We start from the raw sequence: 10,007 nt of genomic DNA, 5'->3' as shown, positions 1-10,007 counted from the left end.
TAATTTGTATGAGTCTAAGAATTTGTTCATTTCTTTGTGATTTTCCAATTTGTTGCAATACAATTTTGCATATTGATACTACCTTCTGGATTTTAATAGTGTCTGTTGTGATTTTTGTCTTTTTTATTTTTAAATGCACTGCTGCAAGGCTTTTCTCTGTTTTAACAAATTTGGATAAGGGTTTATATATTTTTCTTTAATTTTTAAAAAGAAGCAGCTCTTCTATTCGTTGATTATTTCTACTAGTTTTTTAGTCTCTATTTCATTGATTTCCAATCTAATCTTTATAATTTCTCTTTTTAATTTCAGTTTGGGTTGAATTGCTGTTTCCCAAGCATTTTAAGCTTTCTTAAGCATCTTAAGATTCCTCATTATGTTATTTATTTAAGGTATCCCTGTTTTCCTAATATAAGCATTGATTGCAGTGAACTTCCCTCTTAGAACTGTTAACACTGTGTCCCATCATTTCCAGTGTGTTGTACGGGCACTGTCATTCACTTGCAGAATTGCTCAGTTCCTTCCTTGATTTCTTCTGTTGCCCATTGGTTATTCAGAGGGGTTTCAAGTTTCAAGTGCTTCTAAATTTTCTCTGTTTTTTGGTGTGTGTTTGATTTCTGTTGTCATTGAAGAATGGTCTGACAGTAAGTATGGGATGAGTTTGATTCTTTCTTATTTATGTAAGCAGGCTTTGTGGACTAGCTGTGATTTATTTTGGAGAAAGTACATATGCTGCAGAAAGCAATGTATAATCTGTTGTAGAGTGGAGTGCTCTGTGCACAATTATTAAGTCCATATGTTCAAGCATGTGGCTCAGTACTGATATTTATGGATAGTTCTTTTGATTGATATCTCTTTGTGAAAGTGGGCATCAAGTGTCCTGTTATGATTTTGTTAGTATTTATTTGATTATTTATGTTTAGCAGTATTTGTTTTATGAAGATAGGTGGTCCAGTATTGGGTGCATAAATATTTATGTGTGACCTGTTCTTGTTGAATTGTGTCCTTAGTATGTAGTGATCTTCTTTGTCTTCTTTGATCAGCTTTAGCTTGAAGTTTACATTGTTTGAGATTACAGTTACTACACATGCTTGTTTTCAGTGTCCTGGTTCATGAAATATTGTTTTTCATTCTTGAATTTTTAGTCAGTGAATATCTTTTTGGATTAGATAAGTTTCTTGTACAGACAAGACTTTTAGATTCTGTTTTTTCATTCTAGATGCCAAGCTGTATCTTTTAATTGGAGAGCCAAGGCCATTAACACTGAGAAATTTTACTGAGAGGTGTTGATTAATTTCAATCATTATGATATTTTTATGTCAGTGACTTCTTTGTTTTTCTTTTCTGGCCATTTTGTTGTTGTTCTTATTTACCTACTGATTTTGCTTGGTGTTTTCATTCCATCTGGGTTTTTATTTTTATTGGTATTGTTATTTCTGTCTAGGATATTCCTAAATATTTTCTGGAATGCTTGTTTAGTATTTATAAATCATCTGAGTTGGTCTTTTTCATGAAATGCCCTTATTTCTGTATTTATTTTGAAGGAAAGTTTTGCCATATACGGTAATGCAGGTTAGAAGTTTTCTGATCTTTGTGTTTGAAATACTTCATTTCAAGTTCTTCTGGCCTTTAAAGTTTGTGTTGAGAAGTCTGTTGTGATTCTAATAAGTTTATCTTTTATGCAATTATTTGTTTTTCTGTGACTGCCTTTAAAATTCTGTTTTTTGTTGGACATCTGGCATTTTAATTATGCTATGTCTTGATGACCCTATTCTTTTTTTCATAGTTGTTTGGTGTTTTGGATGTTTTGTTTACTTGTATGTTGAGCTCTTTTCTCATTTTGAGAAATTTTCTATTGTGATTTCAGGAAACTAATCATCCTTTCTGTGATATCTTCTAGTGTCTGTCTAACTCAATTTAGCCTTAGGTTTGTCTTCTTGGTATTGTGTAGAAGCTGTTGCATAATTTTTTCCTTGCTGTCTTGTCTTTTTTAACACTTCTCTGAGTACTTGGTCATAATTACCATTTTCTCAGTTTTAGATACTCTGTCTTCATATTGGTCATTTTAGCAATTTGTGAATTCTGTACTTTTTGATTTCTAATATTTCTGTCTCATACCTTTTCCTGGATTATATATCTTTGGTGAATTTGTCATTCATATTGTGAGAGCAGCTTTGGCCAGCTCTTCCAATTTTTTATTGTTCCTTCAAATCCGCATTGGAGAACAATTTCATATAAAATAAAATTTCATAAAGTTTTGAGTCATGACCACTTTGAATCACAAAGTTTCTTCATCTGTTCTTTAAACACTTCATAGAGTTCTGCTACCTGGTACAATAGTGCCTCCATTCATGAGTTTAATTCATTCCATGATTCTTGAAAAGATGACCATGTTTTTTGTTCATCTGGGAAAGATGGCCACAGTCATGTTCATCACTTGATGCCAAATTGGCAAACACAAACAAAATTTTGTCAAATGCTTCCATTTGCATACAAATTGTTCACAAAAAATAGTGTTCATGAACTAAGGTACCACTGTATCTTGCTTTCCTCTCCATTTCTGCCCCCTTGATCTGCCTTGGGAGAGTTGGGAGACCTTGGAGATTTTTTGTTGCCTTGTTTTCCCATGATCTTGGGTGTGTGTATAACTGGTTTTTATCCCCATTTTTTTCTATGTTTTACCTTTTTTGGTACTGAATATTTATTAGTTTGATGGAAGAACTTGTACATGATATGAAGGTTTTTTTTAAGAAAGATACTGCTTTTACATAATATCTTTTTAGATTTATAAATTCAGAGGTAGTATTTACCTCTTCAACTATTTAAGTGATGTGGACTCTCTCCTATGTTTTGAAGAAAGAATTAATTATAGTTATAATGACATCAAAAGATCTAATCATGCATCACAATACCTTATGCAACCTATGTTCAATTATTATCAGCAGGTTTTCTATACTAAATACTATCTATGAATATATAAAGCTGAAAAGATATTATGCAAAGGGAAGAGAGATGGAAGGAAGAGATTGAAGGGTGGGTGAAAGAAGAGTATAAGAGAGCCAAAGTTTTCCTCAATCAAAAGGTGCACATCCCTACTCCTAAAGCTCATCATTACCTGAAAAAAATTATTTTCTTAAAACCCTCAACACCAACCCTTTAATCTAACTAAAAGTACACCAACAGAATTTGACCCCATATCAATTTTCCCTTTTTTTAACCTATCACTATCCACTCCCTATCATTCTCCCCATTAATGACTTAAATAGCTAAATCTAGGAAGCAGTGTAAATATCTATTAATAGATGAATGGGTAAAGAAAATGTACCTCTAAATGATGGAGTACTACTCTGTCATAAAGAAGGAGAAACTTGAGTCATTTGTAGGAAAATGGATGCACCTTGAGAACACAATATTAAGTGAAGCAAATCAGATGCAAAAGCTTAAATATTGCAGGATTTCTCTCATATATGAACCCCAACATATAAATAATGTCCAAAATAAAAAATATATGCTGAAGAAAATTTAGCCTCTTTGCCAAATGATGCTGAGAAAACTGATTATTTATATGCCAAAGAATAAATCTAGATCCATATTTCTCAAATAAAATCAAAATAGAAGAAAGATTTACATATAAAAACAAATATTGAATCTGCTGGAAGATAAAATAAAACTATATTGTTTAAAATTATTAATATGATGTAATAAAAATAAGTAGACACACACAATAAAGAATGAAATTCAAATACTAGCAGAAAAATGAAAACTGAGATTTAGAAAGGCATTGTATTATCACAAAAGTGATTAGTAAAAGAGTAATGAAAGCAAAAACCAAATGGTAGATCTAAATATAAATTCATAAATAGAGCTTTAAATATAATTGAACTAAGTACTTCCATTAAAAGAAATTAGCATAATGAGTTAGGGAAAAATCAATGTATAATATATGCTATCAATTGTACTGTTTTAAAGTCTTATTTCTTAAATAGCTCTAAATACATGTAGAAAACATATTGCGATTACATGGATTGATAAATGTATTAAAGAGCAGAAAAACTTTCAGTGTATTTGTTGATAATTGTATGTAAGAATGGATTTGTTTTTTACTATTTCCATTTATCCAATAAGATAGTATAATACTCTCTTAATTAGTACAGATGTTTAGTAAGTTTTTCAAATGATAGTACTAGTTCTGTAACTTTGTTATTGCTTCTCAAAATCGAATAGGCTGCTACATTTCTATATATTTCCATAAAAATTTAAAATCAGTTCATGTTTCTTTTTAAGCAGGCTGCTTGACTCTTTATTGAGACTATTAATCCTAAAGATATATTTTGGAAATGTTAACATTCCATCAGTATTGGTAATTAAATATATAGTATTTCTTTGTTTATTTGGGAATTAAAACATCCTCTCAATAATATTTAAAAACATTCAGTGTAGAGACTTGTCATTTTTTAGTTCTGATGTTCATGGACATTTGATGGCTTTATGCTAATTTAGATGGTATTGACTGTCAAATTCACTTTCTAATCATTTATTGCTGACATTGGGAAATAAAGACAAGTTATATGATGTAGATTTACTACTTACAGATAGGCAGAAATGGAAATCAGAACCATAAGATTCCTGATCAGCTAGTCCCTCAAAGCTCAGGAAGGTGTCCTTGGATAGATGGAGTCTTGACTGTGTGTATCTCACATTGTGCCATAGGTTATATTTCTCTCTGGGGATTGGTATATAAACACCATATCTTTTTTAAAGGATTGTTTCCTAGACTGGCATTATGGAGAGGTGTAATGACTTGTTGAGAGTGGTTTTTCTGAGAAGCTCATAGGTCATTCATAGGAGGTATTTCCCTGGAGGCTATGGTGGAACCTTGCCCATCTTTCTTCTTTTGTTGTATTTTGATTCCTGTCTCCTGATGTGAATAGTTTGTTCTGCCACACACTCCTGCTGTGATGTGCTGTCCTGGCCAGAGGCTCAAAGATATAGGGGCTGCCAACTTGAACAGAAACCTCAAGAACTGTACACCAAAATAAATCTTTTATCTTGATACGGCATTATAGTGACAAAAGATGACAAATGCAATCTGAAGTCTATAATTACATTTTCCTTGTTCACTGACCAAAGAAGTTTACATTGTTTCTGAATCTTGGCTATTGTGAATAATGCAATGATGGACACAAGAATGTATGTATCACTTCATAGTTCTGATAAATTATTTTGGATATGTAAGAAGTGGGATTACTGGATTATATGGTTTCTCTCTCACTTTTAATGAACCTGCATACTGTTTTCCATAATGGCTATACTCATCTACATTCACACCAGCAGTTCCCCTTTCTTTGTCAAGAATAGGATTTGGGGTTGACAGGATTTTTTTCTTTCATTATTTTGAATATGGTATCCTGTTCTCTCCTAATGCATAAAATTTCTACTGCAAAATCCAGTAGTAGTCTTCTGAGGAAGCTTTCAGATGATGAATTTTCTCTTTTGACTTCAAAATTCTCTATTCATGTTTGAATTTTTCATTTTCTTTATCTTTCTCATTTAAAATAATTTTTTGTGTGTATATGTTTGAAATTCTCATAATTACATACATCTTGGGGAATTGGAACATATACATATGACATCTTGATCATTTTTACTCCCCTTTTTTCCCTACCCTCCATTCTCCTCATTTACCCAGATACTTTTGCCATATCCAAGTTTATCTCCCTGTTTCCTACCATGTATCTTTTATTTTGGTCTTTAAATTATATGTATTTTGGATTTCTTATATGAGAAGCCAGTTGATATTTAACTTTCAATGTCTGATTTATTTCACTTAGTATTATGCTGTCAATATTGACCCATTTTTCTATAAATGGCTCAAATTCTTTTTACACCATTGCATATACACAGCATATTTTCTCTTTTTAAAAAATTTAAAAATTTATTTTAATGTAATACAAGTAGATATTAAAGAAAATGTAAAAATAGTTCTATGAAAAAACAAATTTTAATAACAAAAATAATTAGAGAATAACAATGGTAAATATACTGTGTTTCATGAACTTAAAAGAATGTTTTCAATTGCCAATTTTTCTCACAACTAATTTTCTACTAATATTATAACTTTTTGCATAAAACACTTCAATTGTTAACAAAGAATCTCACACTTGGTATAATTTTGAACAATTTATTTCTATTTCACAATATCTATTATACATTTTGGTTATGCTTTCAGTTTCTCACACCAGAGAGACAGTGTGACATTAACGTATGTATTCAACTTCTTTCACTTAAGACTATGGTTTCAAGATGCATTCATTTACCTAGAAATGTCTCAAGTTTATCCTTCTTTATGGCTGAATAGTATTCCATTATATTAAAAAAAAACCCTACATCTTTTTTATCCATTCATCATTTGATGGGGATTTGGGTTATTTCTAAGATTTAGCTCTTCCAAACTGTCCCACTATAAACATGGGTGCATATATATTGCTGTGGTATGATGCTTTTAATGATTTTGGGAAGATACTCGGAAGGGGAATAGCTGAGTCAAATGGGACCTCTAATCATAGTTTTTTGAGGAATCTCCACACTGATTTCCACAGTGGATGCACCACTCTACACTTCTACCAAGAGGAGAGAAGTGTTTCTTTTTCTGCACAGCCCCACTAGCATTTGTCGTTGTTTGGGCTCTCTCTCTTTTTTTTTTTTTTAAAAAAACCTAACCACTTTTATTTTACAAGTAATTTTACACGAAAGTATAGAGGTCAACATTCATTTACAAAAATAAGTTTAGTCGTTCTTTAAAAATACTCTACAGTTGTAATAGTAAATTCATTTTTCCCATCTCCTCATCCTTCAGGGTTCTGCTTCTCAGAAAGTTCGGCAGAGGTAGGCCTATTCTGGATTCTTACTCTTTTTCTTTTTCTTTTCTTTTCAGAAGCAGGTGATTTTGTGTCTTGTGGTTTTTTCTTTTTTTCTTTTTTTCTCCAAACAACTAAGAGGATTGGGGTCACTTATTTCCTTGCATTTTTTTCTTCATCTCTGCTCAGGTTTTTTCATTACAGTCTTTTTCTCTTTGAGTTGCTTTATACTCTCTTTCTCGTGCACTGAGACAAGCTGACCCGACTCTACTGCTTTAACAAAGGCGATTGTTTCGGGAGAAGGTTTGTTCAAGACTATAGTGTTCTGAATAATAAACATGAGAGGAATTCCAGTCTTTTTCTTCACTTTCACAGGTAAATTCTGATCCTGTCTTGCTGCGAAATAAAGGTGAGGATTTCCCTCTTCAACCCTGGAAAGCAGACAGTCTGATCCACTCCCTGCATTCTTGAAATAGGGACAGTTTTGAACTTGACATTTCTGTGCAATTAGTTTTGCCCCATATAAGCCTTTTCCCAACTTTTCTAACTCCTTTAATACACATCTTATAATTATCCTTATTTTGGAGCACCCCACTTTGAGAGATTTCAAATAACATGTTCAAATGCAAACTAGTAAGTTATAGAGCTGGTCATGCACAGATGCGTCTCCCTCACCAGGTAACGGAGCAGCTGCTCCTGCAGCTGGATGCAGCCCGCAGCGCAGCCTGACAGAAAGTGCAGTCCTGCAGAATCTGGTACGGCTCTCGGACTCCGAAATTGTTGCAAAAGAAGCCAAGATGCTTCTTGGTGTGTTTTTGCCTAGTGATCTTCATTCCTGCTTAGGTGTACTGAGGCCACTGGGCCAGGAAGTGGCACCACAACCTTATCTATACTTTGTTACTGGCGCGGGCTACGCCCAGGTTGATTTCTTTCTTTTTTTCTTTCTTTTTATTTTTAAGTTCTTTTATTGGTACATATTAGGTATACAATAAATTTGTCATTGGGTGCTTGTGCCTGTACATGATGTATCTTAGTTCTTATTTTTTCCCCATTACCTGTGCGCCCTTCAACCCCTCCACCCTTCCCTATTTACATAGACTTCATTTCCATATTTTTTCTTTTCTCATAATTTTTCCTTTCCCTTCTTTCCTTTCCCCTTCCCCTCCCATTACCCCTAACCCTCTGGACTTTTCTTCCTATTTTATATTACCATTTATTCATTTTAATCATTTTAATCCTTATTTACACTTTCAGTTTCTCATACTAGAGAAACTATTCAGTATTTAAACGTGTGTCCTATTTATTTCACTTAAGAGAATGGCTTTAATATGCATCCATTTAGCTATAAATGACTCTAGTTTCTCTTTCTTTATGGCTGAACAGTACTCCATTTTATAAAAAAAACACTTTTTCTTTATCCAGTTTCCAGCTAATGGGCACTTGGGCTGTTTCCAAGCTTTAGCTATTACAAACTGTCCACTATGAACATGGGTGCACATATATCGCTGTGGTATGATTCTTTTATTTATTTTCAGAAGATACTTAGGAGGGGAATAGCTAGGTCAAATGGGACCTCTAGTCTTAGTTCTTTGAGGTATATCCATGCTGATTTTCAGAGTGATTGCACCAGCCTTCACTCCTACCAGCAATGGAGAAGGTTTCCTTGTTCCCTACACCCCTGCCAGCATTTGTTATTGGTTGATTTCTTGATAGCTGCCATTCCTTCTGAGGTAAGGTGGAATCTCAGTGCTGTTTTCACCTGCATCTCTCAAATGACCAGTGATGTTCAACATTTTTTCATATATTTATTTGCTGCTTTTACTTCTTTGTCTGAGAAATGTCTGTTCATTTCAGATGCCCATTTTTGAATTGGGTCTTTGAATTTCGGGGGTCTGATTTTTTCCAGCTCTTTATATATTCTAGATAGAAGCCCTTTGTCTGAGTTACAGCTGCTAAAATTTTTTTCCCACATTGTAGGTTGTCTGTTAGCTCTGTTGGTGGTTTCTCTTGCATTGCAGGAGCTTTTTAGTAAGATGAAATCCCAGTTGTTGATTCTTTCTGCTAGTTCCCATGCTATTGAGGTTTCGTTCATAAAGTCTTTTCCTATGCCAATGTCCTCAAGAGTTCTAACTAACTTATTTTCCAGCAAGTTTAGTGTTTCTGTCTTAATATTTAGATCTTTAATCCACTTTGATCTTAGTTTAGTGCATGGTGATAGGTATGCATCTAGTTTTCATCTTTGGCAGGTTGAAATCCAGTTTTTCCAACACCATCTATTAAATAGGCTATCTTTCCTCCAATGATGGTGGTTGGCTCCTTTGTCAAAGATGAGGTGGCTGAAGATGTCTGGAGTTGTTCCTGCATCTTCTAATCTAGTCCACTCATCCTCAGGTCTGTTCTTTTGCAGGTATCATGCTGTTTGTATCACAGTGGCTTTGTAGTATAATTTCAAATTGGGGATTGTGAAACCCCCAGCCATGTCTCTGTTAATTAGAATTGGTTTTGCTATTCAAGGTCACTCCTGGTTCCAAATGAATTTTTGGATTGTTTTCTCTAGTTCTGTGAAGTATATTGTTGGAATGTCAATCAGCATTGCATTAAATCTATACAGTAGTTTTGGAAGTATGGCCATTTTCACTATATTGGTTCTTCCTACCCAGGAGCAAGGGATGTCTTTCCATTTTCTTGTATCCTCTTTGATATCTTTTTTCAGAGTGCTGTAGTTTTCAGTGTAGACATCTTTTGCTTCCTTTGTTAGGTTGATTCCTAGATATTTCACTTTTTTGGGTGCAAATGTAAAAGGAATTGTTACCCTAATTTCTCTCTCAGTGAGTCTGTCATTTGTGTAGAAGAAGGCTATTGTTTTTTGTGTTGACCTTGTATCCAGCTGTACTCTACTGAACCTGTCAATTAAGTCCAGAAGTCTTTTGGTAGAGTTTTTTGGGTCTTCTATGTAAAGTATTGTATCATCAGCAAATAATGACAGTTTAATTTCTTCCTTCCCTATCTTTATTCCTTTTATCTCTTTCTCTCTTCTAATTGCTGTGACTAATGTTTCCAGAACTATATTGAACAGGAGTGGTGATAGTGGGCATCCTTGTCTTGTTGACGATTTTAGCATGAAAGTTTTCAGTTTTTGACCATTTAGTATGA

General features: G+C 33.5%; 1 pseudogene; it reads right to left on the bottom strand.

The window, feature by feature from the left end:
• Positions 1 to 6,842: 6,842 nt before the first annotated feature.
• On the bottom strand, positions 6,843 to 7,687 carry LOC101723879 (rRNA-processing protein UTP23 homolog; annotated as a pseudogene).
• Between the last annotated feature and the right edge of the window lie 2,320 nt (positions 7,688 to 10,007).

The sequence above is a fragment of the Heterocephalus glaber genome, unplaced genomic scaffold (assembly GCF_053883595.1).
Source record: "Heterocephalus glaber isolate CG9 unplaced genomic scaffold, H.glaber_assembly_v1.0 deba00001497, whole genome shotgun sequence".
In the NCBI taxonomy this organism is placed as follows: domain Eukaryota; kingdom Metazoa; phylum Chordata; class Mammalia; order Rodentia; family Bathyergidae; genus Heterocephalus; species Heterocephalus glaber.
This window is presented reverse-complemented; position numbering and strand designations above follow the sequence as displayed.